The 10,723-nt window shown below is 35.5% G+C and overlaps 1 non-coding gene across 1 annotated transcript; it reads left to right on the top strand.

The window, feature by feature from the left end:
• Positions 1–4,267: 4,267 nt before the first annotated feature.
• On the top strand, positions 4,268–4,340 carry TRNAK-CUU (transfer RNA lysine (anticodon CUU)). Its single transcript has one exon. It is a non-coding gene; the product is annotated as a tRNA-Lys (tRNA).
• Positions 4,341–10,723: the final 6,383 nt, after the last annotated feature.

Below are 10,723 nucleotides of genomic sequence, written 5' to 3'. Positions count from 1 at the left end.
TAACTTATCTTTTGAGATGTCTAATCCTTTTACAAATGCCTCAATAATTTCTTCTCAAATTTCATTGAATACATTTCTTTGTTCCTCATTGTCTTTCTTAGTTTTGAAGTTCATTTCATGGTTCCTTCTGTCATTTTCGACATTTCTTCCATTATTCCTTCTATTTCTAAAATTTATTCCATTGTTCCTTCTATCTCTGAATTTTATGTCCATTATGCAATACTTTGTTGTATGTTTGAAGTTGTTGCATAACTAACATACTAGAGTTCTACTTCTAGGATTTTGTTGATCATTAGGTGCATGATAATTCAATGCTATGTGTCCAAAGTTGTTACACTTATAATGCACAGTCTGTCTTCTTTCTTCATAAGGTCTTCCTTCTCTCGATGTCCTTTCGTTAGATCTTCTTCTATCTATAGGATTAGTATTTCTAGACTTTCTACTATTCCTTCTATCATTATCATATTTAGGTTTTCTACAATTATTTTCTCTATGACCCATACCATGACAATTATGACAATAAAAATCTATAACATGATTAAATGACTTATTTTTACAATCTCTTTTCATATGACCTATTTCATTACATGAAAAACACTTACCTCTAAATTCATACCTGGTTTCCTTAAGAGATAACACTTGCTTTGGTTCATCCAAAATATCAACTTCCTTGTCTTATCCAACTTCTTTAGGTTTATTAGAAGATTAACTAGATTCAATCTTATCATTAGATTTATCTTTTTCTTCTGGATCTAATCTAATCTCAAGTTTCTTTGCAGACATGTTAAATAGATAACCAAGACTAGTCTTATCATAAGTAGGTCTTTGTATTGACATTGAATCATCAAGATTTTCTCGGCTAGAATAAAGCTTCTCAAGTTGTTTCTTGCACTAAGTTAATTCACCTTTCATAATAGTGTAGGGTCCATTTGTCATTGCACCAAAAGCCATGATTGTTAGTGAACATGGAACACCACATAATTAACCACCTATGGGCAGGGGAGCGCGTCGCATCACCCAACAATCTCCCCCTCGACATGCATACTAGGTGCTTACACGGGTCGGGAAGGCACCGAGGAGATTTGAACCCATGACCAGGCCAAAACTAGGCTCTGATACCAATTGTAGGGCCCATTTGTTGTTGCACCAAAAGCCATGATTGTTAGTGAACATGGAACACCACATAATTAACCACCTGTGGGTAGGGGAGCGCGTCGCATCACCCAACAAATAGTATTGTACTTATGAAGTTCTTTGTGATCTTCTTTCAATATTTCAAGCTTAGATGTCTTCTTTGCGAGACTTTCTCTAAGATCTGCATTCTCAGTCTTTAAATTAGTTTCACACTTGCTAGGATCATTCCTCAATGTTAACTTTAGATTCATAATCTTTTATTCATGCCTCAAGATCTTATACTCTATCTTCGGCTTTGAATAATCATCATCACTAGTTTTAGATTCAGTAGAGTCAGGCTTGGATCTGAGATGTTCAATCTTTTCCTTCAATTGTCTGATGTATACTTTGGAGTCTTCATATCTATCCTTCATCTTATCTCTTTCTTTAGTAAGGAGATCAATCTGTTCAAGTTCCTCTTTAAGATTCTTCATCAACTGTTCCATATCCATAGGGATCTTACTCAAGTTGTTAAGCCTCTTCTAAGTAACTATGATCTGATACCAATTATTAGAAATAGGAATTATTGAGAGTTTGGGGGGGGGGGTGTTGGTGAATCATTAATCTACAAACTTTAGTCACCAGTTGGATATATTTGTTACTTTAAACCATACATAACAAAGTAATAAAATAATGCTAAATAGTAATAATAACCATGCACAAAGATAACTCATAACACCATTTTTTTTAACTAGGGAAACCCTGGCCAAGGGAAAACCCCAATGGGGATGATACCCACTAGATAATATACTGATATATAAGTTCCTTGTTAGAGGATGGACCCTATTAGGAGGCAATGAGTAAATTTAGTATAGAGTCCCTATTAGGAGACTTTGAATCCCTGTTAGGAGTTATAATAAAATAGATGCAAGATGAGCCCATTGCCCAAACATGCACTTCCAAATACAAGAAGAGCTCACAGCCCAAACAAGTAATCAAAATTTTGGAATTTAGGTACTATAACTTCTTCCTTAACTAATCTCTGATCTTCAACTTAATCTCAAATCAAAAAAATAGCTTTACAAAACTTCACATATAATCGCTCAACTTAACTACTACACCTTTCATTGCAAGATGTCCTTTGTATAAATATCATGCCTTTACACAAATTGTTGCTAGGTCGGCTAAGACCATAATACACTTTTCCAACTTACAGTAAACATCTGGGATGTTGAGCCTAATTGGTCAAGTAATTATTTTGTGAACAAAATAATTCCTTTCCTTTAATTATGTTGTCCTATTTCATTGGTGAAACACAAATATGTTTTTTCCATATAGTTTATACTAACTTTTGAGATTATACACATCATCATCAACATGTATACTATCTCCATCTAATTTTTTTAGTCATAATACGATATCAACAACAAGATACATACAAAACAATACACTGTTGTATACTAAATTCATACATAGACAATTTTTGAGTACCAAAAGCTAAGTATCTTTATTTCTGAGGTTTCCTGTAATCATGAACATCATGGATTGCCATAAATGACAATAATTACATATCTTCATTAGCCAATTGTCAACACCTCAAAACTTCACCATTTTCATTCAGTTTTTTTAATAAAAAATCACTTTGTTCCTATCACATTCTTATTAGTAGGCCTTGGTACCAAAGTCCATGTGTTATTTTTCTCAATCTGATCAATCTCTTCAAATCTTCTTTCTCAAGTGCAAATTTGATAGTTCTAGGTTCAAATTTAGAAATAAAACATGTAGAGTTCTTCAACTTACTTCTTTTCATGACTCCAACAGTTATATCTCCAATGATTTGTTTAGGTGAATGGTTCTTTCTCACATATTTTGCTAAAACATGTTAAGTTATCTGATCTCCAACATTATCTCCACTTGGTTGGGTGTCATCACTATGCTTGGGTTGTACTATTTGTGTCTCAGGTGGAATAGGTTGATGCTTGATAGCATTATACTGGTGTTTGGGTATTGGATGTTGTTGCTCAGTTACTACATCAAGTGTGTCATCATAAAAATAGATAACCTTATTGTAATCATCAGGTTCCTTTCTTCTATCCTCATCATTCTTGTCTACAAACTCATCGATTCTCACATTCACACTTTCAATCGTTGTGTTAGTAGTTTTTCTTAAACATTTATAAACTTTTTTCTTAGAGGAATAACCAAGAAAAACTCATTCATCACCTTTAGAAAAAAAACTACTATTCCTTGCATCACTGTGAATGTAGCATCTACTTCCAAATACTTTGAAATAACTCACATTAGGTGTATGGCTATACCAGAGTTCATAAGGTGTCTTATTTGTTACTTTCTTTAGTTGAACTTAGTTGAAAGTATAGATTTGTAGTACTAACAACTCTTCTCCAAAACATTCTAGCAATCCCTTTCTCAATCATCAATGTCTTTGCACAATCAATAATAGACATATTTATCCTTTCAAAAACTTCATTCTATTGTGGTGTCCTCAGTGCAGATAATTTTCTCTTGATTCCATTCTTAGCACAAAAGTTAGTAAAATCAATAGACATAAATTCACCACCTCTATCACATCTTAAACACTTCAATTATTGACTAGTCTCTTTTTCAACTCTAGCTTTGTACCATTTGAATATATCAAAAGCATGATTGTCCTAGAATAGTCATCAATATATAGTATGAAATATTTGTCACCAAAAATTTCCACTATCATTGGTCCACATAGATCAATATGCACAAGTTCTAAAATATCATTAGAAGTATGTGAGCTACTGCCAAAACTTGACTTTTTCATCTTACCAAGTTGAAATTCTTTGCACATATCATTCTCATGTTTTTGTAGATTTGGTAACTTTTCTTTCTATTGACCTTAACTATGTTCTCAAAGTTAACATGACATAACCTTTTGTACCACAACCATACATCCTCAAATCTTGCAAACAAGCATGTATCAATTGTAGGATGAAGGTAGAATAGATTACCTTATCATTCCTTTAACATTTCTAGAGAGTTTCCTTGTTTAAGGACTTACAAACATCACTAATTAGTGTACCATATAGGATTCCAAAAACTTGTTAGGTCCACCTAGTTAAGAGATTTTCTTCTAAAATGGTAAGAAAGTACCAGTGAAATGATATGTGCCCATCTAGCTTAGTTGGTAGAGTGCAAGGCTCTTAACCTTGTGATCATGAGTTCAAGCCCCACGGTGGGCGCAACTTGAAATTGTATGTCTTTTACAACCAAGGGTTAATAAATTTTAGTTGCAAACATTATGGAAAGTGGGAGTGAATAGGGGAGAGGATGGGGAAGTATGACTTTTCAAAATTCAAAACCTATCCTAGGCAAGAATCCTCTCAGAGGATGGGATCAGAAGCATGGATCACAAGGAGGGGAAGTAGAGAGTTAGGGGACTACAGAGATCAAAGATGCAATAGAGAATAGAGATGAGGACCCACATTTCAAGGGAAAAGGTCCAGACAAGTATTTTTTGCCATCAAAGGCAGATTGGTCTGGGGTACTTTTGGCAAAATGGTCATCTCTTTTTAGAGTCAAACCTACTGGTAAGTCTTCTTTTCCACCGGTTAAATTACTCTCTAGTTTGGAGAAGGGTTCTTGTGTGATTGCAATACTAGACGAGCTAGTAGATCATAGCATTGTTGCAATGGCTTCTACCCTAGTGGGTAAGTTTATTGGGCAAAGGTTGAATATAGATATTATTTGATTGTACACATAGAAAAAATGGATCCTCAAGGGATAGGTCACTGTAGCAGCGATGGCGAAAGGCTTCCTGTCTTTTGATTTTTTTATGTAGTGAGGATTTGTCAAGCATTTTGTGTGAAGGACCTTGGATTATAGATCTCTCAACCCTAGTTCTCCAAAAGTGGACTATGAAGCTAGATTTGAATGATTCTTTTTTTGTGCAAACTCTAGTCTTGGTTAGACTTCTAGAGTTGCCTCTATAGTTTTGGAATGAGGATGTGTTTGTGGGAATAGAAAACTCATTTGGTGAACTTCTGTCAATAGACTCGATAATTGCTTCTGGAAGAAGACTAATGTATGCTTGGATTTGTATTTGAGTTCGAGAAGGGGATGATATGCCAGAGGTTGTGTGCTTTCATTCTAAGCTTGGAATGCATATACAAAAGCTAGTCTATGAAAGTGTTCCCTTTTCTTGTTTACATTGTCTATATCAGGTCATAAGGAAAAAAAGTGTCCTAAGGTAAAAGCTGAAAAGAGAAGGAAATCCATAGTTTCCAAATCTAGAAAGGAGATAAAGATCTAGAAAGAAAAGGAATTTAAGGATGGACAAAAGATTCAGGAAACAATAGTGGGAGTTCCTATTAAAGGAGGGAATGAACCAAACTAAAATGGATCATAGGTTGATAAGGAAGTGGTTCTAGTTTTGTTTGGTCCTAAGATCACAGATGTGGGAGTCCTAGTTAAGATACCTAGATCTTCTGAGGACAAATAGGTGGATATCCCAGAAAAGTAGCCTGGTTCCTAGCTCATCAAGAAGGATATTTCAGCAAATTTAGAGATGGATGGACCAATTTTTCTTGGCTCTAAGACCATAGAGGTGGAAGTCCCAGTTAAGATATCTAGATTTTCTGAGGCCAAAGAGGTGGATATCCCAACAAAGCAGCCTAGTTCCCAGATCATCAAGAAGGATATTCTAGAAAATTTAGAGATGGATGGACCTTAATAAAATGGGCTACCAAGGGGTGATGTAGGTTTGAATAAGGAGAACTTAAAAGCTACAACTCATGAGGATAGGATTTAGAATGAAATTCAGCTATAGGAATCCAACAAGTTACCACTTCATTTGGAGAGAAAGGAGGAGCAAGTTTTGAATAAGAAAGTGGAGGTGGTGTGGGAAAATCAAGAGAAAATGGAGTCTAGGAAGTGTATTCAAAAGTAGTAAGGAGTCATGGTGATTCCTTCATCTCTTTGGAAGGATCGATCTATTTCTTGTAATTTGGAAGAGAGATTTAGGATTATGGTTAAATTTTTTTCTCTTGGTAAGAAGGTAAGGATAGATGAATGGTTGGAGGAAAATAAAGGAAGTCATTTAAAGACTAAAAAGAAGAATAGTAGGGACCCCTCCCTGGTATCACTAGCATAGACTAGGAGTCATGGAAAACTGGATGTGGGAGTTAGGCCAAAGACACCAGGCAGGAAGAATGCAAACCAAGTCTTGCAAGTGGAAGCCAGAAGGAATTTGATAGATGGGAGCCAACAAACCATCTTGGAGTGTTCTACTATTCAGAAATGAAGATAATATCTTGGAATATTAGAGGACTAAATGGGGTCCATAAATAGGAAGTTCTTAGAAATATGATAAGAGATCAAAGACTTGATATAATTCTGATTCAAGAGACAAAAATGAAGGAGGCCCTAGGTAAGATGTCCTTTAGTAATAATATGGCTCATGAAGCCACAAATTCTGAGGGGGTGTCGAGAGGTTTGCTTACTCTTTTTAATAATAAATAGTTTAAAGTAACTCCCTTGCATAATGAAGGCAATACTCTTTTATGAAAAGTGTTTCATATGAATACCAATGATTCTTGGTCTCTTTTTCAATGTCTATGCCCCAAATACTAAAAAGGAAAAGGAAGAATTATTGGACTAAGCTTGGTGCTATGGTCCAAAATAGTAATCTTAATAAAGGTATTATTATGGGGGATTTCAATACTCCACTCACTGATGAGGAAAAATTAGGAGGTTTGGCCCTAGATTTGGAAAATAAGTTGGATCTTTTTAATTTCATAAATAGCTTGGCTCTTTTGGATGTTGATCTCTTGGGTAGAGTCTACACTTGGTCCAATAAAAGAATTGGGAGTGAGTGTATTTAGGTTAGATTAGATAGAGCTCTCATCTCTCCAGATTGGTTGAAGCCTTTCTCTTGCAAGCTTTCCCTTCTCCCAAGAGTAGGGTCAGACCACTCCCCCATATCTCTCTTGGTTGTTTCTCTTAAGCTCAGGAGGAATTATCCTTTTCAATTTGAAAAGATGTGGATTTCTCATCCAGATCTATTGAACAAGATATCTTATTGGTGGATTATGGAAGTTGAAGGAACTGCTATGTTTAGAGTTTCTAAGAAGTTGAGTAATGTGAAACAAATGATTAAAATCTGGAAGAAGACAAATTTTGGCCATATCTTTCAGGAAAAAGAGGAGATTTCAGATAAACTTAGCTCAATTTAGGATTTAATACAATAGGATGGGTATACTAATTAGAATAGGAATATTGAGATGTCTATTATTACTGATTTGCATAATATTATAAGTAAAGAAGAGAATTTTTGGAAACAAAGATCAAGAATTAACTGGCTTAAAGAGGGTGATTAAAACACCAGGTTTTTTCACCTCTCCACTCTAAAGCATAGAGCCAATAATAGGATTTCAGGAATTAAAAAGGGCTAGGATTTTTTGACTAGCGAGAATGATATTTATGTTGAAGCTATTTCTTTTTTCTTTTCTCTTCTTTCCTGGGATCCCATGTTATTTGTGGTGGATTAGAATGAAATAGTGTCTTGTCTCCCTTATCTTATCCAACCTCATCACAATAAAATGTTGAGGGAAATTCCTAAAGCTCAGGAAGTGAAGCTTTGTTTTCTTATCTAGCTAATAAAGCCCCTAGGCCAGATGGCTTTCCAACTTTCTTTTTTCAGGTTTATTGGGAGGTGGTTATGGAAGATGTGGTTAAGCCTGTTTAGGAATTTTTGGGGGCTAGAAGCCTTCTTAAAGAAATTAATTCTACTTTCTTGGTTCTCATTCCCAAAGTTCCAGGGGTTGATTCTATGGATCAATTTAGGCCTATAAGTCTTTGCAATTCTTTTACAAGATCATTCTAAAGCTGTTAACAACCAAAATTCTAAATATTCTTCCTTTGATAATTTCTCAGCAATAGACGGGTTTTTATCTCTAGTAAATAGATTTTGGACTCTATCATGATGGTTCATGAAGTTATTCACTCCCTTGAAGCAGGAAAAAGAGAAGGTTTGCTTCTAAAGTTGGATCTTTCAAAGGCCTATGACTGGGTGGATTGGACTTTCCTTGGTTCTATTGTCTAGGCTTTTGGCTTTGATCAAGATGTTCGCAAGCTTATTTCTCAACTTATTTCTACTTCATCACTTGCCATTATGGTCAATGGGGCTCCCTTTGATTTCTTCAAACCTTCAAGATGTTTAAGGTAGGCTGACCCTCTCTCTCCTATTTTGTTCATTATTATGCCTGAGTGTATTGGTAGGTTGATTGAGAAGAAAAGACAGGAAGGAAGATTAAGAGGGATTAGACCCTCATCTGGGACTATTTCTTTTACTCATCAACAGTTTATGGATGACACTATTATGGGAGGGGAAGCTTCAGTTAAGGAGGCTAAAGTGATGAAGGATCTTCTAGATGTGTATATCAGAGGATCAGGCTAGCTAATTAACTAGGAGAAGAGTTCTATTTTCTTTATCAATACTCTTGTTTACAGACAAATGAAGATTGCTAGGATTCTTGGGTGTGGGATTGGTAAGATGCCTTCAAGCTATCTTGGTCTCCCAATGGGAACTAAGCCTCCTGATTCTTTCTGGAGTGGCATTCTTGATAGATTCAACAAGAAGTTGGTTGGGTGGAAAGGCTCCACACTAAGCCAAGTAGGTAAATGTCTTTTGGTTAAGTCCACTCTTCAGAATCTCCTAATGTATGCCCTGAGCCTCTTTGGGATACTGGCCAAATTTGCTAATAAAATGGAAAGATTCACAGATATTTTTTGTGGTATGGTCTTGAGGAATGTAAAAATATCCTCTAGTGGCTTGGGATAATGTTTGTCTCCCTAAGAGCTATGGTGGTCTTGGTATAAGGAAATTAAAACTTCTCAATAAAGCTCTCCTAGCCAAATAGATTTGGTGCATTTTCAATAGCATGAGGGAATGGAGAGGTATTTTAGTGGAGAAGTATATTAGAAGGCCTTCTCTAAAGTTCTTGCTCAATAATGTTGACATACCAAATGGTTCATTCATTTGGAATGGTATCCTTAAGGCAAGAGACTTGGCCAAAGCTAAGACTAAGTGGAAAGTGGGTAATGGTGATGACATTCTCTTCTAGCATGATAACTAGTTGATACAAGGTCCTCTAATTAATAATCCTATTTATGGTAATTGGGAAAATATTTGTATCAGGAAATTTGGATTAAAAGTTAGAGACTATAGAATTGACCAGGGATGGAGAGACCTGTCTTTTATCTTGAATGACCTCAAACCAATAATGATGATGTTGAACTCAATGATTCTAAATAATATGAGGATGAACTATTATGGGAAGATAATCCTAATAGTTGTTACTTAGTTTCTTTGGGATATAATTCTCTTTTGAGCTTGAAGGAGAAACCTCCTTAGGTCGAGGCCTGGGTGCTTGGCCTTACTCCTAAGATTAATATGTTTTTCCGGCTAGTTTTACAAGATAAAATTCTTAAGTTGGAAAATTTGATGAAGAGAGGCCAATATATACCAAATAGATTTATTTTGTGTAAGCATCAAGAGGAGTCAATTAATTATATGTCTATCCATTGTCCTTATTCTAGGGAGGTTTGGGACCTTATTACAAAGAATTTTGGTGTCAGTTGGTGCAAGCTAGGTAGTGTGCTAGATTTCTTTTGTCAATGGAATAACATGTATAAAGGCACAAATTTTTAGGATTTAAGCACTTGGTCTTTGCCTCACTTCTGTTGGGGAGTTTGGAAGGAAAGAAACAATATAATATTTAGAGATAGGGAGGAACCTGCTTATGTTCTAGTAGATAAAATCAATAGTCATATGAAGGAAAATTACCAAAATAGAAAGGAGGGAGACATTGAAGACGATGGTAAGAAAAAGGATAAGGAAAAGGATAGGAGATCTAAAAGATTGGAGGTTAAATGGAAGCTTCCACCTGAGGGATGGCATAAAGAAAACTTTGATGCTATGGTGTGGCAAATAGGGAATCTTGGTCCTTCGAGATGTGGAGGTATTATAAGAAAGTGCTATGGTGAAGGGATTGTTGCTCTCTCTTACCCATTGGAACATCAAACAAACCATTATGTCGAAGCCAGTGCATCTCTCCACATGGTGAAACTAACTTTGGATAAGGGAGTTAAAAATTTATGGTTGGAGGGGGACTCAAATAACATCATTAGATGTAACAAAGGGGCTCTCCAACAATCATGGACAGTAGCTAACATCATTGAACAAATCCATATAACACTTGGAAAATTTGATAGCATCCATGTTAGTCATGAATATAGGGAGGCAAACTCAGTGGCTGATTGGTTTGCCAATGATTCAGTAAAGAAAGATATGGCGATGATTTGGAATACTAGTGGGAATATTTTGGTAGGTGCGAAAAGCCTAATTGAGCTGGAAAAGATACAGGGACATATAGCTAAAATCCAAAGATAATTATGGATAGATATGAGAGTATGGGTGTAAGTAAATGCAATAATGGTAAATATGAGTGGAATAGGTGGATGATGTTATTAGTCTCAAATCGACATGTTTTATGGGTCGATTATTGTATGTACCATTTTAGTGGTATTGAAAGATAATTTGGCGAAAGTCAAAGTGGTTTCCATC

The sequence above is a fragment of the Cupressus sempervirens genome, chromosome 6, assembly GCF_028749045.1.
Source record: "Cupressus sempervirens isolate cs-2001-9-10 chromosome 6, ASM2874904v1, whole genome shotgun sequence".
In the NCBI taxonomy this organism is placed as follows: Eukaryota; Viridiplantae; Streptophyta; class Pinopsida; order Cupressales; family Cupressaceae; genus Cupressus; species Cupressus sempervirens.
The sequence above is the reverse complement of the archived record's forward strand: the minus strand, read 5'-3'. Positions and strand labels throughout refer to the sequence as shown.